Below are 27,647 nucleotides of genomic sequence, written 5' to 3'. Positions count from 1 at the left end.
TGATACAGGAAGATGATACAGGAAGATGATACAGATGATACAGGAAGATGATACAGGAAGATGATACAGATGATACAGGAAGATGATACAGATGATACAGGAAGATGATACAGATGATACAGGAAGATGATACAGATGATACAGGAAGATGATACAGATGATACAGGAAGATGATACAGATGATACAGGAAGATGATACAGGAAGATGATACAGATGATACAGATGATACAGGAAGATGATACAGGAAGATGATACAGATGATACAGGAAGATGATACAGATGATACAGGAAGGTAGAACACGAGTACAGGCGATGAGTCACAATAACATGGCTGAAGTATGTTGACCAGACCACACACTAGAAATTGAAGGGACGACGACGTTTCGGTCCGTCCTGGACCATTCTCAAGTCGATAGAATACGAGGTTTTGATAGCAAAGGTAACTAGGCACGCGAGAGAACACCATAATAGGCAAAGGCCGGTGATGTGTAACAAGACTCATACCGGAGCTGAGGGGATTAACCTATGAAGAAATGTGGTAGTAGTTAGGCCTGGCCTGGCCTGGCCTGGCCAGGCCGCGGGGACGTTAGTCCTCTGAACTAAGAACTAAGCAAGGTAGGTAACGTACCACACTGAAAGCTAGTTTTGTTAGTCATTTATTATCTGTACACCAGTTGATTGGCAGTCGAGAGGCGGGACCAAAGAGCCAAAGCTCAACCCCCGCAAGCACAACTAGACGAGTACACACACAATTACGTACCACCAGGAATTATAGCCAAGTTTCCAACATTTGCTTACCGTAGGTAATGCATTCACCGTGTAGAGAGAACGGAAGTGATGTAATCTGTTTTGTCGGGGAGAAGCCTGTGTATCTATACATTTTAGACGAGGTCCAAACTGCTGACCCTGCCCCCCCACCCCTCCCTAGGATGCAACCTCCTCAACAATTGTCTAATTCCCGGGTACTTATTTACTGCTAGGTGAGTGAGGAATTAGTTGACCTGATGTTCCATTCACCTCGGGCTCAGGGAGACTCGAATCTCGGACCCCAGGCGTGAGAGGCCGAGGAGTGAGGAATGTTTATTTCCACGGAAGTGTGGAATGCCAATTTTATATGACCTGATGGTCAGTATAAACAGAGACCTGATGGTCAGTATAAACAGAGACCTGATGGTCAGTATAAACAGAGACCTGATGGTCAGTATAAACAGAGACCTGATGGTTGTTACGTACTCCTAGCAGAATACGTATATAAATTTAAAATAAATATTATTTTATTTTGTCATTGCATGTATATGTACACACATTGTGTTTTGGGTAAATTGTCGTGTGGTGTGGCAGCGTCAGTGGACAGGAGAGCGGTTGTCTCTGCACACGTCTATTACTTGATTGATACGGGAAAGCTGGACCTGTTCAGTTTGAGAGTTCCAGATGTCACTTTTATTTAGTTAGGAAATGCTTTATATATTGTAATTAAACAGGTGTCATTGTACTTATATATTTTGTAAGTAACTATTATATGTAACTTGCAGTCTTATGTGTTTTGAGAACAAGTGGTTGTTCAATTAGTTTATAATATTAAAAAGTCCTTAGTTTCCATCCCTCATCCTGGGATGAGGCAGACGGGAGGTGAGAATGTGGGTGGCGACAGAGCGAGAGTTCAGTAGCTTCGGGGAACTAGGAGGAGTAACAAGTGGGAGATAAGTCTGTTATTATTCATTTGTTGCCATAATTACTATTATATATATTGTGCCATGACTATACAATCATATTCTATAAGTTAACTTTACCATCTGTGTTTTTATATTATACTGTTTTGAATATATAGCTATCATATTGTGTATCTATTCTTCAGTCCTAAACGAAGATTGTTAATTATGTGCTCATTACCTATTAAGGGGTTATACTGGTGATTCGCTAGTGAGAACAGCAGTTGTGTCGTATCCCTAGACTTATTAAAATTTGGCTGCTGTAGGATCACGAGCCGTAACGTACGATAGGTAACAATGGTCAGTATAAACAGAGACCTGATGGTCAGTATAAACAGAGACCTGATGGTCAGTATAAACAGAGACAGTGTGAGCATAGAGCCACAGTCCCAAGAATATAGTTGGCACTTTATGAAGAACGTAAAAGATACCATTAAACGAAATGAGTTAGAGACAAAAATAAAATGCAATAGTTTCAAGAGGATACGATAACTGTCAGAGTCACTGCATTAAGATAGCCGATAGCTGGTTAAGGCGGGGCTCAGGAGCTAGTGTTGGGGTCCACGAGCACATTTAGAGCAGAGGGCTCACGCACGCACGCACACGATAACAAAACCATGTGAGCTGACCTTAGCACTTATCCAGCGCGCTGATAATTTAATTGCATCTACTTGCAAGGGAATTTTACACTGGGCATCTGGCATATACACAACAACTCCCCCCCTCCCCCCCCCCATGCCTCGAGTCCCCCTTGAACACCCATGACTCTAATATACTTTATCTCCTACATCCACCTCCCCCTTGCACTCCCCCCCCCCCTAGCACACTCGCCACTCCTACCTCACTCCCAAAACCAACAATTAGATTTGTGTGCCAAAATGTCCTTGAACAAATCCACAAGGGGCCGTGACGAGGATTCGAACCTGCGTCCGAGAGCATCCCAGACGCAGCCCAAATGTCCTTGCTCCGTGTTGTGAGGGTGCAGCATTTGGCAGCACATTCACGGGTGTTTTTCATATACATCTTTTGCGTTCATAACAATGACCGTGACTGCGCATAGCGGAGGCGGCGCCACACTTTTGAGGATTCGAGAGGAGGAGGAAGAGGGAGTGAATGACGAGGAGGAAGAGGAGAGTAACTAACAGGGCAGGAGCAGCAGCAGTGGGCCTGCCATTCGTCTTGCCTGACAGCAATCATTAAGATTGGTGGTGTGGGGGGTGGGGGGTGGGGGAGGGGGGGGGGAGAGGGGGGGGTAAAAAGCAAAAAGTGCGACCTTCACAGGCACAGTAAAGCCCGTCGCTGCTGCCACAATGCTCTGACTACTGCGTTTACCACACCCTCTGGAGCAGTTAGTGTCCTTAGCGGGTCTCGCTAAATATATCACTTAACTGTCCTAGCTAGTACCCCCACACACTGTCCTAGCTAGTACCCCCACACACTGTCCTAGCTAGTACCCCCACACACTGTCCTAGCTAGTACCCCCACACACTGTCCTAGCTAGTACCCCCACACACTGTCCTAGCTAGTACCCCCACACACTGTCCTAGCTAGTACCCCCACACACTGTCCTAGCTAGTACCCCCACACACTGTCCTAGCTAGTACCCCCACACACTGTCCTAGCTAGTACCCCCACACACTGTCCTAGCTAGTACCCCACACACAGTCCTAGCTAGTACCCCACACACTGTCCTAGCTAGTACCCCCACACACTGTCCTAGCTAGTACCCACACACACTGTCCTAGCTAGTACCCCCACACTCTGTCCTAGCTAGTACCCCCACACACTGTCCTAGCTAGTACCCCACACTCTGTCCTAGCTAGCAACATTAGCTGGTATCAATTTTACAGGTAGAAGCTATAGAGATTACATACGATGAATGTAAATACAGCATGAAGTACAATACCTGGTGTTGACAGAGGCCAGATGGTTATATAAACACTAAACCAGACGTAAACACACTCCCCCCTCACCCCCACCCTGTCAGAACCACTTGACCTGGCTTAGCTCCGGTTAAGGGCAGTGTGATTAAGAGTCCGGGAGGGCAGGGGCGTGTCCGGGAGGGCAGGGGGGCGTGTCCGGGAGGGCGGGGGGGGGGGGGGCGTGTCCGGGAGGGCAGGGGCGTGTCCGGGAGGGCGGGGGGGGGGGGGCGTGTGTCCGGGTAAGAAAGAGGTGAGCGTGGGCCTGAGGAGAAAGAAAACGTGGGTCCAAGAAGCGGGCGTGGGTCTGAAGAGGGAGAATGGGTACACAGAACACACACAGCAAGGGGGACGAGAAAGGTGTTTGGCTACCCCAGTACCCAGACACTGCCTTGTGTAACCCCCCCCCCCCCCTTGCCCCTCTCCCCCTCAACACCTTCCTCGAAAGTGAAAGGTGGTTCTTCTCACGAGGGAAAGATTTAGAGGTACGGTGCGACCGTGCTGTGATAACCAATAGAGTACCGTGCAAGACTACTCCGTCATGTCACGGTTGTGGGGGTCTGTGTTGCCTCCAGCAGCACCGTATGCAGATGAACTATCACCACACAAGCCAATGATGTGTGCCACTGGCAACAGCTAATACGGGATAACATGGCTATATATTTCTCTGTCTTTTTCCACTCTCAATTTCACACAAAAATACTGACGCACTTAACCAACTAGCAGCGTCATTGCTTGACCAGGGAGGCTGGTCAAGCAGCTGGTTGACCGGTTGACCAGAACAGGATTCCGGTTGAATCCATCCGGCGAATTCCCGTTTGACTTCCTCAGGCAAACCCCGTCCGCTGTTAGTGAAACCTTACGGTAATACGAAACAAATCCACAAGGGCCGCGATGAGAGTTCGAACCTAAGGCCGAGAGGACCCCAGACGCTGCCTTAATCGACTGAGCTACGACATGGTCAAAGAATTGCAACCGGGATTTCAACTTGACCTCATACGGATGAGTGATTTGTTCATCTGATGCATCAAGCAATTGTGATTTGTGTGTCGTCCAAGAGCATCCCAGACGCTGCCTAAATCGACCTTGTGGATTTATTCGTTTGAAGTTAAGGTGTTCCACTTCCCGCTACCTGTGGAGGATTTCCAGAGTTTTCCAACTCCCGCAGCCTGGCTTGAGGCCATAACCTTCCACGCGGTTATATTTCTCACCACAACATTCCTTACCACGTATAGGGCTACACTCTCACACTCGCACACTCTCTCTCTCTCTCTCTCTCTCTCTCTCTCTCTCTCTCTCACACACACTCTCACACACACTCTCACACACACTCTCACACACACTCTCACACTCTCACACACACTCACACACACTCACACACACTCACACACACTCACACACACTCACACACACTCACACACACTCACACACACTCACACACACTCACACACACTCACACTCACACACACTCACACACACTCACACACACTCACACACACTCACACACACACTCACTCACACACTCACTCACACACTCACTCACACACTCACTCACACACTCACTCACACACTCACTCACACACTCACTCACACACTCACTCACACACTCACTCACACACTCACTCACACACTCACTCACACACTCACTCACACACTCACTCACACACTCACTCACACACTCACTCACACACTCACTCACACACTCACTCACACACTCACTCACACACTCACTCACACACTCACTCACACACTCACTCACACACTCACACACTCACACACTCACACACTCACACACTCACACACTCACACACTCACACACTCACACACTCACACACTCACACACTCACACACTCACACACTCACACACTCAAACGTACGTGGTGTGTGTAAGTTTAGATTCAAGAAATTCCTAGATAAATTACAGGATCACACAACCGAGGGATTGTTTCAAGCGTAGGTTAGACATGGATATGAATGAGTTTGGGTAGATATAAATGGGAGCTGCTCGTATGGCCCAATATGTCTTCTGTATTTTACTTATTCTTACACTTAATGTTAAACATACACACATACGTGGCACTTAGGTAGACAAATAACAACCACCATGGTTGATACCAGTGCCCTCAGCCACCACATCTTAACACAGTATATCTATCCACTTTCACTAGCTGGGTCATGGCTCGCTTTGTCTTAAGAAATCCACTGTAAAAAAACGCCTCCTTCCACGAGCGAATTCATTTAACACCGCCGCACCAGGCAACGGTTGTACGACCATCCTTCGGAGACAACAAACTAGATAAGTTTTCTTCAAGAAGTGCCAGACCAACCGGGATATGGTGGGTATATGGTGGCAGGCCAAGCAACAGACTGGTGGACCAAACTCTCACAAGTCAATATGCAAGTAGAAGAACTCCCAGAACCCCATCAACCAGGTATATGTGGGCCGCTCCAAGCAACAGCCTGGTGGACCAAACTCTCACAAGTCTAGCCTGGCCTCGGGCCGGGCTTGGCGAGTAGAACTCCCAGAACCCCATCAACCAGGTATATGTGGGCCTGTGGGCCGCTCCAAGCAACAGCCTGGTGGACCAAGCTCTCAAGTCAAGCTTAGCCTCGGGCCGGGCTAGGCGAGTAGAACGACTCCCAGAACCCCATCAACCAGATAGTACAGCCATCAATATTACCCATTTAATATTAGCATCAACACACTGCACTAGCACACATCAAGAAACAACATATGGAAGCAAGCAAGCAAGCACAAAGCATTCAACATGGCGGCGGGCGGCGGCTGCATATGTAATCAAGGAGCCATCATCCCCCCTCTGCCCCCCCTCCCCCCCACCCCCCCTCGAACAGCTGTGTTGATGTTTAGAACCAGCCGGCCAACACGTGACACAGAGGACAACACCAGCCAGGAACATATATTCCTCACGGTTCTCAACATCTGCCATCTCCATCACCACCCCGTGTCTAGTATATGAACATGTTGAACAACGCGTGTGTACACACACTAATTTTGTTACACATATTTGGGGCAGCTCACTATACATGTTCAAAGTTTTCGCTACTATGATTTATTTTGTATTTTCACTTTCGAAAGTGTGAAAAAACAAGTTATTGTATTGTTTAGTTAATTACTAAAATGGAAAATTTGGTTAACATACTAAAATGGAAACTGAAATAGCTAATCATTCAAAACTTTTTTATAGTTTTTCCCATTAAAAAAATAATAATCCTTGTTGCATTGTAAACAGCTTGTGATTACCTACACGCCGTGAGCCCACTGTTACAGCACCTATATTGTGTACCTATCTCTGGATCACCTAAGTAGGAGTGCCGCTGTGTTTCTGTTATGGTAAGGAAGATGGCGTAAGGGGTGCACAGACACTAGGCTCCCGACCAGTACTCATCAACACCAGGAGGCGGCTGGCTTCTGCGCCAGGTTGAGAGCAAGAGGAGCCCTGGTAGAGGCAGCTCGCCCTAGCGGCCAACCAGGTCAGACAGACAGCCTCTTTCCTGTTATTATCAGGGTAATTCCAGGTGGGTTTTGTGGTGGTCATTACTCGCGCTGCCAAGATCATCCATAGCAAAAATAGCACGCAGGGGAACGCTGTTATGGTTCGCAGGAAGTTCACATAATTATAGTGATTATCAAGTGACGAAGTTGGCGTCTGCGACCGGCTTGGTCTACCTGTGTAATGATCGGATCTACCACATGTCCTTCATGATCTACCAGTGCCCTGTGCATAGCTTGGTCTGTCACGTGTCCTACACGTTGTTGAATCTGGCAGTGACTTCATGACTCTGGAGTCTTAAATACTCCCCATCTGTGGTGGCCGAAATCCAATACCATGTTTCTCATCTTCAGCAGATTTAAGACATTCAAACTTTGCTGGGCACCAATACTGGTGTTACCTCGAGTGAACGTACAGGCGCTGCTGCAAAGACCATTCGTGCCTGTCCCATTTTCCATGGAGGGCTTCTCTATCCGGATTTCTACCTGCGTACTCCTACACGAGGCCTCTGTCCCCCATGGCCTTCCTCTTACCAACGTAATAAGTGGTGGGGAACTGTTCTGCCCAGGCTGTGTATTGGCCACGCGCTTAACTCTGGCCACTTTATGGAACAACGCCCTGTTCCTTGTTGTCCGAACTGGGTTCTCTCTCTTTCAGTCGTGCGCCTCCTCCCAGATTTGCAAAATGATCGTAAATCTTGTTTCCAAGGTAATATCCTTGGCGAATCCCATACCTATGACGTGGTTCATATATTTTATGCAGGTTAGCCACAGCAGGGTCAGTTGGCGTGTCGCTATTACTGCCTTACCAGTGCTGGTGCGCGCGTGCGAGTCCTACACAAGTGACGCAGTAGAGTGCAAGCGGCGGTACGCACGCAGCTCCAGCGTGTGCTGCCAGGGAGCGTGGGAAGCCTCCTCTGACCTTTGGGAGAGACATGCAGGTATGGTCGTGATGAGCCCCACCTACATATCACCACCCGCTCCTCCACCAAGTCTAATATCACGGTGCACGAGTGTAGCCTACAGTTGCACGCCCGCATTCACAGCCCTTCCTCCCTCCAAAAGGTACAATAGCTGGCATTCTATCTCTTTACAAGCGGTTTATTGTGTAGGATATGGTGTACAGATAGGTATTGTATATAGTATTCCCCCCCCCCCAACACCTCCAAAACGTTTAGCCTAGTATTAATGCAATTTATAATTCCTAAACAGTAGACACTTTGTCTACTCTGTCAAGAAAGTCTACTTTCTCTGGGGCAAGGACAACGAAGCCATATAAAATGAGTATCTGCAATAGATCACAGGACCTGTGGCCGGCCGCTGGTTCACATCAAACTGTCTTGCGAAACTAAGGTTGTTTCACCAAAACATACCAGACGGAGAGCCAAATTTGACAAATATATTGCAGAGAGCAATAGCCAGACTAATCAAACTGCTCCCAGGACGTTGGATTCACGGATCAGCCAACCACACCACGATTGGCCACCAAATAAACTAAGTATTTTTACCTAACTTGAAAACTTACAAGCAACTCGCCTAACCTACAGAGGTCGAGGCTTAGAAAACGGCAACATTATGGCGGGTTTTCTTCCTATTGGGGAGTGTTGTACATGCTGCTATGGCGGTGTGTCCACTCAGGATGAGTGGCGCTGCCCAATAAACTCGCCCCTCGGGGCAAAATTTAAAAAAAAAATAAAAAATAAAATTTACGGCGAATCGATTTTTAATCATGTACTTTTAACGGATTGGTCAATTCCGTAAATACTGCGATGTGCATTAGACGAGAGGGCGAATTGCAGTGGAGAGAAAACAACCCGGATCACCTTTTGACTAAAACTTGCAGCCTATCCTTCCCAACCAACCGTTTCCACATCTCCCTGAACCCGGCCTTCTTCAAGTTCAAGTATGTTTATTGAGACAGAAATACATTTCAAAAGGATAGAGTAGCTTAGGCTATTTCTACCCCCCCCCCCCTCCCCTGACCGGCCTTCTTGTCGCTCTCCTCGTGGACATGGTTCATACTATGGACATGTAACTAGGTACAGTTTCCTATATTTTCTCGTGGGTGAGAAGGATGGAGCAGCCAAGGCAAGTTTTAAGTTTTGCTTCACCTGCTCACAACACGTGATGCAAACATTCGAGTGTTTTCCCATGACACTGCAGCCTGGCGCACCAACCACACCATTACAACCAACCATTGCGAAAATTAAATCAACCCGATTGATTCATGAAGATTAAGCCACCGAAGAGTATGGCACGGGTATGAGTGGCCTGTAAATATATATGAAACACATGATGTGACCTTTTAAAAAAGATGCATATGTAAATTTGTACTGTACATAACATAGAAACAAATTTGCAAACACTTTAGAGCAATTCTAAGAACTATGTAAGAAAACCAGTATCTCTAACCACCCCCCATCTCCCTACACACACACACACAGTTAAAAGCCTCATTCTTTAAAGTGACAAAAATCCTACTATGGGGGAGGGTTGCAAGGTGAAAAGGCCGGGTCTTAAGGCCGGGCTGATGTGAGTCACGGACCAGTACCACCATTACACAGCCACAACTCCGTCACACCACCACCCCACACTACACCATATCACTACTGTACACCACTATCCCCAAAGCAATCACTTCACCCCCAATCTTATAAAATACGGGTTTCCTTAATTATTTCCCCCCATCCGACTGTCATTCACTTTACACACAGTCACCGTTGTAAAACTTAATTCTTGCAGGTAATTTTTGCTCCGCAATAAATTACACAAAAAAGCACAAGTCAAGCACGGATATGCCAGGCGGCGGAGCATGTTCCTACTTTCACCATCACATACTGACGAAACTTTATTGCTGCTTTATCAGGTCGCATACACCGACAACTCCAGCAGTCAGCTTGGGAGTACTGAGCCCAAGCTGTACTGAGCAATGCTCCAGCTAAAGACCGCAAAAGTGGCAATGGTGAAACTCCTGGAAGATGGTGTCTCCAGCCCCGGTCTCTGGTACAATCACATCATCATCACGCCACAATCACGGCTGGCTCTGCCTTCCACCACGAGGAGAATCCGGCTGCTCTCTTGACTTTCTCGAGCGACATACGTGGGGAAATGCCGTCCTCCAGAGGAAACTTTTTTTTTTCCAAAGCACCAGTGTGTTCATAGTCAGCTACACAAAAGCGTAAAAAAGTAGAGAGAATTTAAGGAATTTAAGGCGTAAGTTTAGTAAGTGGTGGCATTACGCGCAGAAATCACAATAGCGTGATGCATCAAATGAACAAATCCACACGGGCCGTGACGAGGATTCGAACCTGCGTCCGAGAGCATCCCAGACGCTGCCTTAATCGACTGAGCTACGACATGGTAAAAAGAATTGCAACTAGAAATAGTACTGAATTTAGTTGGATCCTGCAGCCTCTCCGAGAGAGAAACCAGGACACAGCATGTTTACAGCAAAGCGTGCAGGAGATGGGCGTCTCCTCGTATGTAAAAGCTGAACTAGGAGTGTATTCGACCACATCGACCTTGGTGATGTTTGTGTGTTGAAAGTTGTGGAGGGAAATACCCGTACGTGACGCGTGCTCACTGGTTACCCCACAACCACCCAACCTGTTCCCCAACCTGTCAACAGATTGTACAGCCAACCCGATAAACCAACTGAGCTTGCAACTAATCAATGAAGCACCCAACATTACAATCAACAAACGAATCCCACTATACAAAAAGACCAACCAATTAACACACACTAGCTTACCTAATGGTGATTACTTAATAGTGACATGGGGGAGAGGGCAGGGGACAAGCCTAGCTTTCCATGCCCCCTCTACTAATCTTGTTGCATCTGTTGCATTGCAATTTAACTATTTTCACGTTCAACTTCTGTGTCTAATCTGGCCTTAAGGTTGCACGGATGCAGAGGTTCCTTCCACAACATCTTCCTTCAGTGTATTTCACTTGTTGACCAGGCATGTGTGTATTTCTTTACATTCCTTCGGTGTTGAGGTAAAATACTCATCCCTTTGTGTGTATTTTACCTCAATAAACTTATTTCAATTTCAATTCAATTTCGGCTCACTTGCGTTTCCAGTTGGCACCAATGGGTGTCAACCAAGCAAGTAAACAATGGGTGTCAGTCAACTAACCAAGCAATGGGTGTCAACCAACTAACCAAGCAATGGGTATCAAGCAGCCAACCGGGCAGGTGGCTAAGGCATCATGTAGCCTAATGCCCATAACCCCCCCCCCCCGTCTCCACCAGTGCATCTCTCCACCCATTGTCACTCTTCAAATGTGATATACAGTATATATTTTGTTTTGTTTACTTTTGTGTTCGCCTCCTGAAGATGACATTAATTTTGTATATAGACTTACAAGAAGGGTCACTGTAACATACTATTATTATTATTAATACGATTATTTGAGCAGTAAGATCCTGTCTTGCGCCAATTACTCAACCACTACGACAAAATCGCAAAGGCGTTAGAAGACAATCAAAATGCGTATGTTGTATACACAGACTTTACAAAAGGGATTTGGTGTGTGATCATAGAGTGATAGTCCATCAAATTAGATCAATAGGAATAACAGGGAAAGCAAGACGTTGGATTTTCAATTTTCTGTCAAACAGAATGCAAAGAGTAATAGTCAAATAAAGCAGAGTTCAAGCACAGCGAAAAGCTCTGAACCCAGGGCACAGTCCTTGCACCACTGCTTTTTCTCATATTAGATATAGACAAAAATACAAGTCATACCTTCTCGGCATCCTTTGCATGATACAAAAAAAACAGCATGAAAATTACTTATGTGGAAGAGACTGAAAAACTACAAGACGATATTAATAGTCTTCGATTGGGCAATGAAAATAACATGTTTAACAGCGATAAGTTCCAGGCACTTAAGGTATGGTAGATATAAATAATTTAAACGAAATACAGGATACAAGATTCAATCAGATCTACTCATTGAAGGAAAATAATGTGTGAAAGATCTTGGAATTATGAAATCTGACGACTTGACATTTAGTGAACATAACCAAGCAAATGCAGCGTCAGCCAGGAAAATTATAGGATGGATAATGAGAACGTTCAAATCCATGGATCAAGTCATAATCCTCATATTTAAATCACTGCTACTGTCCCGCCTTGAGTACTGATCGGTGCCAGCTTCCCCTTTCTGAGCAGGTGAGATTTATGCAAGAGTGAATACAGAGAACATTTACAGCGCTCAGACACGATAAGTCTCCGTGGTGTAGTGGTAAGACACTCGCCTGGCGTTCCGCGAGCGCTTTGTCATGGGTTCGTATCCTGGCCGGGGAGGATTTACTGGGCGCAAATCCTTAACTGTAGCCTCTGTTTAACTCAACAGTAAAATGAGTACTTCACTCATGAGTACGATTCTTCGCGGCGGGGATCGTATTCCAGGGACCTGCCCGAAACGCTACGCGTACTAGTGGCTGTACAAGAATATAACAACTCTTGTATATATCTCAAAAAAATAAAGCACCCAAATTATTGGGACCGTCTCAAAGCCCTCAAAACATACTCTCAAGATTGGAGACAAGACAAAGAAAGACAAAGACCGGAGACAAGAAAGAATTACGCACATATCATATAGAGAGGCAATTCTATCACGAACGCCCAGAAATCCACTAAGGGCTCACCGTAGCCCGTGCTACTTGAAACTTTTTGTTTTGTTCCGAGTAGCTGAATCTTCAACAACGACACATTTTGGCAACCCGTTCTCGCAAATTTAATAAGTCAATATTGACTTATTAAATATGTGCATAGGTGACATACTTAACACAATAGATACCCTTAAAAAAATTCATAGAAAACACCGACCTTACCTAACCTTGTTAGTATCTTAAGATAAGCATCTTATTGCTTCGTAATTACAATTATTACCTAACCTATAATAGGTATAGGTTAAGTAATAATTGTAATTACGAAGCAATAAGATGCTTATCTTAACCTACTAACAAGGTTAGGTAAGGTCGGTGTTTTCTATGAATCTTTTTAAGGGTATCTATTATGTTTAGTATATCACCTATGCACGTAGTTAATAAGTCAATATTGACTTTACGAATTTGCGAGAACGGGTTGCATTTTGGACACCTGGAGACGCCATGGCGAGAGCGAGTGCACTGGTTCGTGAGGCTTCAACGACACATTTTGGACACCTGGAGATGCCATGGCGAGAGCGAGTGCACTGGTTCGTGAACCTGGAGAGCTGGAAGTGCAACAGATTGTGTGTAAATTGCGAAGAGTTTGGTCTCGCTTTCTGGCATCACAAAGGCAAAAAAGAAAACCAAAACCTTTAATCAAAGAATAGCAATAAACCTTCGACTTGAAATCCTGCATATGTTAAGTTGAAGCCAATTTGTTAAAAGTACCTTCAGACATTAACCGGCTCTCTTGTTAAATATGTAAACAATACCTCCATTGAATAGAGGTATTCAAAGTAGCTTTTTCGAAACAGGGAATGGCTAGATAATGGGTACATGCTATAGACTTTCCTATTATTAATGATTATTATTATTATTATTAGTGAGGTTAAGTCGTATGTACAGTATACAATCCTATATCCATAATATAACTTAGTCAAAAGAAAATACTAAATTACATTAGGTTATAAGGAATGACTAACAGCTGTTACACCAATACCACCAGCTCATATGTCAGGCTGTGAGCAGCCGCGTTCAACAACCTGGTTGACCAGTCCAGCAACGAGGTGGTCTGATCAACGACCGGGCCGCGGGGCCGCTGGGCCCCGGAATCACCTCAAGGTAACTTCAATGTAAGCCGGCGCCTCTCACCCTTCTTGCATGGGAGACATCTCCCGTCCACGAGGCTAACCATAGCCCGTGCTTCTTGCCCCACTCCTGTGCCAGGTAAGTTACGGGCTCACCATAGCCCGTGCTACTGGAACTTATTGTTCTGAGTAGCGAATCTTAAACAACAACAACACCCTTCTTGGAGGAGGTTCACAAGTTTCCTACAACGTACACACCTTAGCTCCTTGTTATTCCCCGCTCCTGTGCCAGGTAAGTTACGGGCTCACCATAGCCCGTGCTACTTGGAACTTCCGAGTAGCTGAATCTATAACAACAACATCCTCGTTATTATTTGAACATAACCTTCCCTCCCACGTTAAATCTAAGCTTACTGTTGCATCTTAGAAAATAATGATGACAAAAAAATGTAAATATTATTTAGTTTTATTCATTTATTTTGTTTCATCACTGTCAGCACCCACAGAAATACTAGTATAGTAATTATACAATAAAAAATGACTTGCTCAATCTTACACGGGTTGTCAAGAGAAATATTTGGTGCATTTCATAACATACAAACCAGCCTACAAAACGTCACACACAAAATAGAGACTTGTACAAAAAGTTAAAAAAAGTTTTTTTTCCCACAGCACTAATAGCATTCGAAAAGACATAACAAAAAAATAACAAAAAAATCAATCTAAACTGTCCTAGGTTTTAATAGGCAATCCTAGAATATATATATACTAGCCCTAGGATATATATACTAGTCCTAGGATGTTTATACTAGGCCTAGGATATATATACTAGGCCTAGGATATAATTAGGAAAAGTTAAGTTGGGTCATTAGTTGTCGAGGAGTTACGTTTCCAGCGGCAGTCCCGAAAACTAAGTGCGCTTACAAGATAGCATGTTGCAAAGGCAATTCTGCGCAGCGTGGTTCAAGGACGCCCTGAACAAAAGCGGCGGCGGAGTGGTCAGTCAGTCAGGACACAGGTAGTGGCACATGACTGGTCGAAACGCATGACTGGTATCCGGGGAGGGGGCCCCTTGGTTGTGGGTGGTTGGTATCAGGGGAGGTGGCCCCTTGGTTGTGGGTGGTTGGTATCAGGGGAGGTGGCCCCTTGGTTGTGGGTGGTTGGTATCAGGGGAGGTGGCCCCTTGGTTGTGGGTGGTTGGTATCAGGGGAGGTGGCCCCTTGGTTGTGGGTGGTTGGTATCAGGGGAGGTGGCCCCTTGGTTGTGGGTGGTTGGTATCAGGGGAGGTGGCCCCTTGGTTGTGGGTGGTTGGTATCAGGGGAGGTGGCCCCTTGGTTGTGGGTGGTTGGTATCAGGGGAGGTGGCCCCTTGGTTGTGGGTGGTTGGTATCAGGGGAGGTGGCCCCTTGGTTGTGGGTGGTTGGTATCAGGGGAGGTGGCCCCTTGGTTGTGGGTGGTTGGTATCAGGGGAGGGGGCCCTTGGTTGTAGGTGGTTGGTATCAGGGGAGGGGGCCCTTGGTTGTGGGTGGTTGGTATCAGGGGAGGGGGCCCTTGGTTGTGGGTGGTTGGTATCAGGGGAGGGGGCCCTTGGTTGTGGGTGGTTGGTATCAGGGGAGGGGGCCCTTGGTTGTGGGTGGTTGGTATCAGGGGAGGGGGCCCTTGGTTGTGGGTGGTTGGTATCAGGGGAGGGGGCCCTTGGTTGTGGGTGGTTGGTATCAGGGGAGGGGGCCCTTGGTTGTGGGTGGCTGGTACTTGCCTATCACGTGTCCACGGGGGAGCGAGTTGGTGAATGAGGTGTATATTTGTACGGTAAGAGTGACTGGCAGGAGATGAAGGGCTGGTAGGGTACGCGTGGTTGAAAAGCGTCAATTGCGAGGGTGGTCGATGGAAGGAAGACGGGTGGCAGGTGGGATGAGACGGGTGGCAGGTGGGACGGGACAGGTGGGACGGACGGGCAGCCGCCAGGATGGGGGAGGCAGTATTACCAACACAATTCAATTCCTCCTTTAAGCGCCCTGCACCCCCGTCAATCCCAAGCCGCAATGCTGAACCAAACCACGGAAATGTCAATTACATACACAAGTGCACTCGAATGTGTGCGTGAACTGGGTAAGAAAGCTAGAGTTACGGTCTGAACACCCTGATCTCGCTCTCCCTCACCCAATCACACGCGCGCGCACACTGTACGTATGTGTGCGTGCACACGTACGTACGCGTGCGTGTGCGTATCCACGAAAACAAAAAATTGGCTCACAAACGGCTTCAAAATACAGTATGCCATGATTTTATGATTCCAGTGCTCTCGTGTTATTTTTTGGTCGTTAGTTATAGTATTTACGAATGATCTACATCAAATATATGCATTCATAATACACACTTATTAATGATACCGAAAGCACATTACAATGACAAACATCTATTTTGAAAGTTTTGCCTAATAATAAGCATTTAAACCTTGATTAATTCAAGTTCTAACCTATAAGAGGCTGATGCCCATTTTTCTAATTTATATTTTAAACTAGTTCGTAAATCCATTTTGCCCGTCTAAGGACAGAAATGGAGGAGGTACTCCTTTCAAGAGGTGCTAGAGAAGTAGGTTGAATAGTTACCCACTTAGCAAACACGTGGCAGGTCCAAGGTCAACCCACTCCTACCTCAGAGCACCAACGGTTCTTCTCTCTCGCTCGCTTATACCACACCTAGGCACTAAACCACGCTGCTGCTGTTATAGATTCAGCTACTCTGAACAACTTCCTAGTAGCACGGGTTATGGTGAGCCCGTAGTGGGCTTACCTGGCACAGGAGCCGTGCCCACCAAACCACCGCATCATCTGCGTTTACACATCAAGCGAGATTACAAACTTTGATTTCCTGCAGCCAAAACGCTTGGAAAATGTGTACGTGTTTACATTTTATATATATATTTTTTGAGATGCACGCTAGAAAGATTGTGCAGCTGAGCGTGTGTGACACACTGTGTGCTCACAGGCGTAGGTGGAACCTATCACAATGTCGTGATTTCACTCCTTCACCTCATATTGTATTCGACTGTAGGCGTTCAAGATACGAGAAAACTATATTATTTAAATTCAAAATATTCATCTATTATAAAACTACGACTATGAGGATCTAGCATACCTTGAGTACTCCTTTCCAATATTTCTTTACTAGAGAAGAAGAATTTCACTAGAACGAAAGAAATTCGACTGCAGGCCTAATGCCCAATGAGAGGGGATCCTATTTTCACCACATTATCTTCAATTTCTCTCGAACCTATTTTTAAAATCAACCAATATTTTCATGGATCTGTCCGACCTATTTTATTAATCTAGTATACTAGTAGTTGCTACCAGCACCCACGGTATCCTAGGCTCGGCTAGGCTAGGCTAGCCTAATAATGTGAAGCTACCTGAAGTAATAATCCACAATTTTAAATCTCCGCCGATGTTTTCAACTTTTGTTTCTCGCTCCTCTAAACTATTTTGTCCTTTTTTTTAATTCATAATTTATCAATTTGTTAGCGAAGCTGCTAACAAAACATATCGAATATTAATTTTAAATTAAAAATTTTAACATTTAATATGATTAGTCTTCATCTTGAATGCCAAATACTAAAACTAATTCATATATAACTAATATTTCATATGGTTTATCTCCACTACCAAATATAAATGACTACTGGAGGCAGGCGAGGCAAGAGAAACAGGTACTGGGCGGTCCCCCACTCCCTCACCAAGGCACACACGTCTTAATGGTTGACTCGAAGGTCACCTACGTTACTCTCCTGGACAACAGCGAGCCAGATACTGGCCACCACACTCACCAGGGAGTCCTCCCTCTCCCACACCAATGTCCCCTCGCCATCACTAGTGTGTGGAACACAATCGAAATGTTAGAACAACCACTGCTAGAAAGAATACTCCCAAGACGGAGCGGTTCCGTCTTGGGGAAAATGCCCCACAACATAAAATTACTAGATGAAACTGATCAAAAACCCTCCCCCTCAATAATAATAATAAAATTGACCCTTAAGCAAAACATCAAAAACGTTTGAAAACATTTGAGGGTATATGTGAATGCTACACAGTATTCATCTATATCCATATATGCTGAACTTCACGTGAAGAACCTCACACACACTCACAGCACCCTGACAAGAGAGAGTAGAAATAGCCTAAGCTACTCTATCCTTATGAGATGTACATCCTTTTCTCAAACTTGAAGAGTGAGCAAGCTTAGCTTAGCTGTAAACACACCATGTCAGCAAGGCGGTCAGCCGGCCTCCTATCATAACTCTCACTATATTTCCCACATCTATACGTTTCCCTTCACCTGTACCTCTCAATCCTCTTTACACCCCAAAAAAATCACCAGGCGGTCCATACCCACAGAGGAGTTCCCTCGCCCCCACCCACTCCTGAGAACTCCTACACAAAGCTATCCAGGATACCGTCCACTCAATTTTATTATAAACGTAGCCTTTCTATACACATTGTAGAAGCAATTATCTTTAATTAGTGGGTATTAAGACGAAGGACTTATCTATTATCTTTAATTAATGGATATTAAGACGGACTTACTGTAATGGCTTGTAAATACAAAACTACAACATTGCTTAATCCAAATATAATACAAAGGACGATTTTATTTAAATAAAATTGACAAAAATACGGACTTTTGCCACCGCTAAATGCGTATATTAAGAACAAACAACATTTATCTGGAATTCCTGCCCAGATTTAAAACATATCTCAACGAAAAAAAGTTTTTACTTACACAGATTAGCCAGGTTGTAGCAGGTATCAACCAGGTACACAGTGACTTATGACTCTGCTAAACCCCCACCGTACAAATATAAAAGATCAGACGCTGCTTACCTGGACGCGCCTACAAGAGAGAATACATCACACACAGACCCACCACACAACATTATGGTCCGGCACGAACACACACACATCCACCGGTATTTAACACAAACATGTCAATAATACCTACCCACTGCACGGGACACTGTTAAGACGGTGGTACCTAGACATGGCTGGTCTCCTCCGTAACCACAATCACTACTTTTGTCTGAATTGCGTCATTTACGCCACTAAACACGCCAATATAAACGGTAATAATCGGACACCGGCGAGGCGCAAGACGAGGGTAGGCGAGAGCACAAGTACCACGCCACAAGTGTAAAGGAGTCTTGGGTAGCAGGCTAAGGAGGTTCATTGAGAGAGGCTACCTCGCGCCAATTTTTATAACCTTTTATGCCTCACCTCTCTTCAACCGCACTCTTATTCTTAACACTACCACACGGCCTTCTTGTAACAAATAACTTGCCATTTAAATTCGCCATCTCATATTCCTAAGATATCAAGCTTAGGAACAATCATGGGTTACGGCAAGGATATGGAGGAGAGAGGGAGGAGGAGGAGGAGGATGATGGGAAGTGGGTGCGGCGGTTGAGGAACAGTCGTAAGGGTGACAATCCTATTGGTAAACCCGAGTCTACCGCCTGTAACAACGCCCACCCTAACGGTCACCGGCTGACTCACCACCCACCACTACCTTCCTCAGCCTTTCCTATATGGAATGATTATTGTCAAGATCTTTGGCGCGGCTTGCTCACTCACCTGTTTCAAGAAGCACCCTCCTCGACTCCTATTCATCCCGTGCAAACGCTTAAATTATCCTCCCTAACTCCCTCTGGCTCTTCCACCTCCCTCCCCGACAACAGAAAAAAAAAAAACGGAAATGAATCTGGGTGGAGATCTGGCGACCGTTGGTCGGGTCAGCATTTCTCCCCCCCCCCCCTTCCACCTGTTGGCATAAAATGTTGGGGAATTTATTTCTGCCTTGTTCGAGTTTCGTGTGCACGTGAGGTGCACCATTATCGCTTGCTGGTCACCTAAGTGGAGTGCGCAGGGCGCCACCAGGGTCACGACACGCGGCCAGTGTAAGAACTGCCAAGAAGGAACGACTGGAATGTGAAGGGGGGGGAGGGTGGAGTGGGGGAGAGAGGGTGGGGAAGTACATGTCTATCGGTGGCAAAGAAATGAGGTCTAGTGTTCTATGTCTCACCAATTAGCCCTCTTGTACCTGTTACAATCAGTACCTTCCTCAGATTCCAAAGCGCTTTCGTTTAAATCTATGCTTGTATTTCACATCTGACAGCTGGGTGGACAGCGTTTTGGATTCGTAGTCCTGAGGTTCCGGGTTAGATCCCCGGTGCAGGCGGAGACAAATGGGCAAAAATGTTTCTTTCACCCTCATGGTCTGTTACCTAGCAGTAAAGAGGTACCTGGGAGTTAGACAGCTGCTATGGGCTGCTTTCTGGGGGATGTATAACAATAAGGAGGACCGGGCCGCGAGGACGCTAAGCCCCGAAATCATCAAGATAACCTTAAGATAACCACATTAATTTTTTGTATTGGTTTAAATTAATGCTCTGTATTTACTCTTTTAGTCAATTTACTCTATAAATTAAAAAATCAGGTTGGGTTCTGTCTTTTATCTTCTCTTTCCTTACCACAAATATCTTTGCTCATCTCACCTTATCTTAGTGGGCTATGTGTTTGAACTGACAGGATTGTTGGGCAGATATTTTGCGTACTCTCTCCTTGCTTTTTCTTTCTTCTCATTTACATAAGTAGAACATAAGAATAAAGAACTGCAGAAGGCCTAATAGCCCATACGAGGCAGCTCCCATTTATAATCACCCAATCCCACTCATATACATGTACAACCCGCGCTTGAAACAATCGAGGGACCCCACCTCCACTACGTTACGCCGTGAATTTGCCGCATTCTGCATTTGGTGTTAAAGCCTTTTAAATTAAGCTGTTCTTGTAGTCTGGGAGTGAAATGTTTTAACCTTCTTGCGACACACAAAATGTATTAATATAATTCCTCTATTTCAAAAACTACATTCAGTATTCCCCAAAGTGTTTATTTGTATATTTTCCTTTTTGAATAGTTTACTCTCGTAATATTCCTCTTTCTCTCACATCATAATTTGCCAGAAACTGTTAACACTGTTAAAGTCAATATATATTTAATGTTGAGAGCAATTTTCACGCCAATGGTGACTGTTCGTTTGCTTCACGAGACGACAAATGCCACCGTCGTGTCCAGAGTAACCAAGACCTGCCTTTACAAGCACTCAACCCTCAATCTCACCGCACGCACACGAAAGCAGTCGCAAGACAACCCAAACGTTCAACCACCACAACAGGCACGCACGCACAGCACATACACTACCAAGCGTGATTCCTGCGGTTAAAATTACAATTCCCGTTGTGGCGAATGTGATATGCAGGTTAGTGGTGGTAATGAATGGGCGGAAGCAGGCGTTACCTTCTTGTTGCCGTCTGGGTGCAGCCGCCCTCGGGCGCTGCACCAGAGGTCACTGACAATATCTAACATCAAAATGCCTCAAAAGGCGAAAAAAAAGTTGCATTTAGCAAGGGAGCAACAGGATAGTAAGATTCCTTAAATAATGGTCGATTGACGTACAGGCCAGCAATCATGCAGAGTTCATTCGGTTATGCTACCATTAAGACGTTCATAAGAACATAGGAACAAAGGTAACTGCAGAAGGCTTATTGGCCCATACGAGGCAGCTCCAATTTATAACCACCTTCATACTCCTAAGATTAACATAGAAACGCCTATGTAATTACCAAAAGGTGCTAAGCCAGTATGATGAAATAGCACCGACACAAGTATGTACAGATACGATACAGCTCCCTCGGGATACAAGTAGCATTACATAGCTTATCGTAAGAGACCACCACCACTTACGTCAATGAGGATAGAAGCCACCACAAAGGAGTCAGCTGGATGGCGTACACCTTGACCGCCCCCCCCCCGCCGAGTAGGAAAATAAAATGCAATCCCGTGCTTGGTACGTTTAGCCCACAATGCTTATAGACATTAAATATGACTACAATTAGACCGAACTACGCACTAAATCAAAAGTAATTACTTAAATTCGCCCCACAATACTTAAGCGAAAATGATAGGCTAGCGAGGAGTAGAGCCATAGAACTACAATCCTAACCTCCGCGGTTTATTTATATATATATATATATATATATATATATATATATATATATATATATATATATATATATATATATATATATATATATATATATATATATATATATATATATATATATTAGTATATTTTGGTAGCAGTCTTTCCTGTAGACATATATTATTAAATATGACCGAAAAAGTAAGATTAATAATTCTAACACGAATTTTCTCAATCTTTCGTACATTTCTTTTCACTGTTGGAGGTAAATCAAAAATCAATTCTCCAAAATTCATTTTTATTTCTAGTCTGACGCGACACGAGCGCGTTTCGTAAAACTTATTACATTTTCAAAGACTTTAGTTCACAAATACATAACTGAATAGAACTGATTGATTGATGAAGATTAAGCCACCCAAAAGGTGGCACGGGCATGAATAGCCCGTAAGTGGTGGCCCTTTTAAGCCATTACCAGTATCAAGAGCTGATACTGGAGATCTGTGGAGGTGCGAATGCACCCTGCATGACGGGAGATGTCTCCCTTGTGAATGTGTTAAGATGAAAATGAAGCCACCCAAAAGGTGGCACAGGCATGAATAGCTCGTAAGTGGTGGCCCTTTTGAGCCATCACCAGTATCAATAGATGATACTGGAGATGTGGAGGTGCGACTGCACCCTGCGTGACGGGAGATGTCTCCCGGAGCAAATGGTGACCAGATGGAATAGAACTTACGCATCTCCGATTTTATATCTACATTTGAGTGAGGTGGAAGGGGTGATGTGGCATTAACACAAGACAGAACAAGAGTATTAATAGGGTATTAATTTCATCAACACAAGACAGAACACGAAACAATGGATATTGAATAGAAGTGTTTGTAGAAAGCCTATTGGTCCATATTTCTTGATGCTTCTATATTGGAGCGGAGTCTTGAGGTGGGTAGAATATAGTTGTGCAATAATTGGCTGTTGATTGCTGGTGTTGACTTCTTGATGTGTAGTGCCTCGCAAACGTCAAGCCGCCTGCTATCGCTGTATCTATCGATGATTTCTGTGTTGTTTACTAGGATTTCTCTGGCGATGGTTTGGTTGTGGGAAGAGATTATATGTTCCTTATATGAATTTTGGAGAATTGATTTTTGATTTACCTCCAACAGTGAAAAGAAATGTACGAAAGATTGAGAAAATTCGTGTTAGAATTATTAATCTTACTTTTTCGGTCATATATATATATATATATATATATATATATATATATATATATATATATATATATATATATATATATATATATGACAATGTCAGACCACGGAGGAAAAATAATATATATATATATATATATATATATATATATATATTATATTCACAATACGCGCAAATCAGTGATATCGGTAATTATGTGCCAGAATTTCAAAATTATTTTAGCCTAATAAAAGGCAAATTTTTTCAAGGGCGACACGATTTATTTCCTTTAAATGCAATAAAATGATAAACGTAATCTCGTAGCATACAATAACACTTCATTAATTACATTTATACCGTGTCCCGAGCTCCTAAAATTAAACAATCCTACTAAAAGGTACAAGAACGCTTAACTTTACACACAAACGCCAAAATAATCTTAACACAAACGCCAAAATAATCTTATTAACACAAACGCCAAAATAATCTTATTAACTATATAATTTGGATTATGGTTTACGCGAGCTAACGTACTGAAGTTTAACTAAAACTCACCCACAAATCTTTTCAATATATCTTCGGGCAAACACCGCAGCCTCGTCGATATTGACCGCAAAATTACCCCCATATCTTTCCAATCTGAGAAGCAACAGGGTGGGGGGGGGGGTGAAGTATGATATTAGATATTACTGATTAGTGTCACTGTGACGTCCTTGTGAGTATGTAGCCACCACATACTACTCAATGGTCATTAACACACTAACCAAACAGACCAACACAACCAAGGAACGGGAACTTTCGGCCTTGGCTTGCCAGAAACGCTGTGCGTATTAGTGACTTTAGGCATAGTATATACAAGCTCTTATCTAGAAATTCCAACATTCCGCTTGTAACTTATTTTGTATGTATAAACCTTTACCTATATAAAGAAATTATTATTATTATTATTATTATTATGAGAAAGCGCCAAGCCATCACGACTATATAGCACTTGCAAGGGATCAGGTTAAGGATTTGGGATGGAACGGAAGGGACCCAAACACACGTACAATACCTAAAGAACAAATTGCCACGTGAGAAACGCGAGGCTACCACCAGTGTTCCCACGGGCCGCACGCCCTTTGTCAAATGACAAATTACTCATTACGACCACCAACTCTCTTATAGCGGCTGTTGGTCCACATTCTGACCGACATGGGTTTTACTGTCACTATCCAACACAAAACCACTTAACTGTCTGTCACCAGTTACTCCGAAAGGTTGCTAGTGCATGGAGGGGAAAGGGTGGTGGTAGTGGTGTTTTAGCTTCTCAGAACGAAATGTCCATGTAGCACGGGCTATGGTGAGCCCGTAAAGGGAAGGGTGGGGAACAAGGGCCTTATATGTAACCTCCACAAGATGTCTGTCTGAAGGCTGGCAGAGAAGTAACAACACAATAAACAGGTACTTTAATAAAGAGAGAAGCCTTATTTAGTAACGGAGTAAAGGAAATAAAATGTACTTATTCTGAAAGGAGAGACACTAGTATAGTATGATGACCAGACCACACACTAGAATGTGAAGGGACGACGACGTTTCGGTCCGTCCTGGACCATTCTCAAGTCGATTGTGATGAGGAAGTAGAGACAGGCAATAAATAGGCACGAGAGATGAGGAGCAAAGTAAGGTGTAGTAGAGGGGCTAGTAGTAAAGTATTCTCTGGGAGAGACGAGACACGACAACACCCACTTAACGGTGGGAGTCAACACGACAATAGCAGTAGCCAACCAACGCCACGCAAACATCCCCCCTTATCCCCCTTCCCCCACAAAAAAATCAATACCACGGACCTTGACCCTCACCATTTACTCTCCCAATCTTGACGCTGACCTCTAATAGCCTATTAAAACCCCTTAATTGTCGAGCACACTACATAGCCTATGCTATGTCACAAAAACTCAAAAAGTCACAAAACTATGCTAAGTCACAAAAACTTAAAAAAGAACATCAATAAATTGCTTTAGAGCCGCAACGTCTATTAGCACGTTGCATCTGGTACGTTGATTACTATAACAACGCATTAGTCGAGAGACCGGAGTTAGTGAATACACCTTCAGTCAACATTAGCAGGGTCTGTCGGCGTTGTTGCTTCAACATGCCCCGGGCGCGGACCCCGTACCCACCTTCCACTGGCGACTATTAGTCTACTGAATACTTCAATGTTCGTGTTAGTATTAATAGTCTTATTGAAAGGTCGTTTAGAATATATATACTCATACGCCGTGCGAGCATGTTGTATGAACATGCAAGAGAGCTTTCGAGCACACGGGTGCCAATTCATGCGACGAACAAGGCAAAGCAAACGGACACCGAGGAATTCCAGCACTTGTGAGGAGGTGAAGGAGAGAGAGTGAAGTCAACAATGGGAATGTGAGAGAAGTCCAGATAATGGTAAAGCCAGATGCTGGATGCCCCTCCAGGAGGAGATGGGGGGTCCTGTCATCAAAACATTGTGTTTATCACCATGGAGGCATTGATGCCTCCGTCTCTCCCCCTCTCTCTTAGGAGGGAGGGGGGGACAGGAACGGGGGAAGTCTTGGAAGGTGGTAGAGCAGGCAAGACCCCCACACGGAGCGTGACAAGATGCATCGTCACTAGAGAAGCTGTGTGGCTACTCCCTCCACCTCAAACACCCAAGTTACACACCCACCCACCACCACCTTTCCTACCTCCTTCACTAGTGGAGATGGAATGCATCTACCCACCACCAGTTCCCCCCCCTTCACAAGTTGTTAACACCCCTATTCACCAGGCCCCCCCCCCACCCCACCCCGTTAAAACCCACAAAAATCTCTTCACCAGAGCCAAAGCTCAACCCCCACAAGCACAACTAGGTGAGAACACCACCTTCCCCTCAGCTAACACCCCCCACAATACCAGGTTCCCCCCACCCCTCCTTTCACTGGTGGGAGGGCCAGTCCCCCCTTGAATTATTAACATCTTTATTGACAAAATTAATTACAATTTTGCCTAATCTGAGGATTTCGATTAAGTCTTATTAAAGTGAGGATAATGCTAGTATTCACTGTCACGCAGGACAGAGGGTCATGCATAAGACAATAGGTCTTAACTGCAGGCGGAAGTACATATATATCATGGTTACAATCAATGTTTTAATGTATGGATATGTGAAAACAACTTTCTACTGTGCACTGCCACACAAGGGCAGGGATGGGTTCATAAGTGATGCAGCTTAGAAGTAATATAAATAAAAATTGTTCTTCATTCTTTAAAATGGACAAGCAAATTTTGGATAAATTGTTCGGATGTTGTCCAGAACACCTGAGTCAATAAAATAGTTACACAGTTGGTGGTACAAGAGGCCAGGAGGTCTAAAGTCCTTTACGGCTTCACATTCAACAATATAGTGTTCTAGTGAATGCATTAAAGGTTTATCACAGAGTTTACAATCTGAGTATTCTGGTAGTGGTTCAGCCTCACTAACCTGCCAGATGTGTCTATAGCCAAGGCGAATTCGCGCAATGAGTACATCACATTGCCTGGTCCGGTTACTGTGCTGACCATACAAATACCTATCATTACAAAACTTGTCATAACTTTTAATACTGCATCAATGGCCACATTACTGCCCAGCCAGATTATGTGCGGCTCAGAAAAATCTAAATTCACACCGAGGTGATCGGCTGCGCACAAGACTTTAGCATATAAGTTGTTTAATCATTAACAAATGGAGTATATATATCGTCAGATGTAATGGGTACGGTAAGAGACAATATATACTAGCTGTAATACTAGCACAATTTTTCCCCACCACTGCTCCATACTTCCTTGCAAAAATTAGTTATGGAATCAGAAGGATAAAATTAAATACGATTCGCCCATGACACCAAGTTCGAACCCCAACTGCCTACGGCCAGGTGTTGAAAAGAGGCTGCAACTTATTCATTAATGACAAAAAATACAAATTTCTCTATCGTGATATCGTAAGGTGTAGTTGACCCAAATTGTTTACGAAGAGAATGCAATATTTCCTTCGTAATATCCGCTCCCAGAAATATCCAACCTGGCCTCCTAAGGTTTCCCAACGTCAAGAAACTGTCGTACTAAAGTGCCCACTTATCCTAACCTACCAGAGGACCCAAAACAGAAAATGGGAGAGGATGTCAATTTCTCGATCCGCCTCCATTTTCTAGTACAGCGATTTTTAGCCTTAAGTAGAGTATACGTCAAAATGCGACATTCTATTAAGAGAACGGGTTGCTAGCGCGACCATTTCTCTACCCACATACACACTAGGCATCTCCCAACAAAAACCTAATATGTAAAGTATTCACTGTATAAATAACCTCCCCTTAGTAATGTAAGCAGTTTCCCGTCCTGCCCTCGTTGCTAAATGCGTGCTCATTACAACCCTACCACAACTTCCGCCTCAGAGGAAGGCCGAACTACAAAGAAACGGAAAAAACTGGCGACACTAAGGAAACTGTGATGCAATGTGGGCTTGTTCGGGATTATCCTTGCGGCGGTTCCCGCGGGGCGTGAGGCTA

The 27,647-nt window shown here is 44.5% G+C and overlaps 1 protein-coding gene across 3 annotated transcripts in view; it reads right to left on the bottom strand.

Moving 5' to 3' along the window:
- The window catches only part of LOC123752012 (protein Shroom), a 428,159-nt gene that overhangs the window by 28,232 nt on the left and 372,280 nt on the right, over positions 1-27,647 (bottom strand). The window lies entirely within an intron of this gene.

Source organism: Procambarus clarkii, chromosome 4 (genome assembly GCF_040958095.1).
Source record: "Procambarus clarkii isolate CNS0578487 chromosome 4, FALCON_Pclarkii_2.0, whole genome shotgun sequence".
Taxonomy (NCBI): Eukaryota; Metazoa; Arthropoda; class Malacostraca; order Decapoda; family Cambaridae; genus Procambarus; species Procambarus clarkii.
Note: the sequence above shows the minus strand (reverse complement) of the source record. Positions and strands in the feature narration are given on the sequence as shown.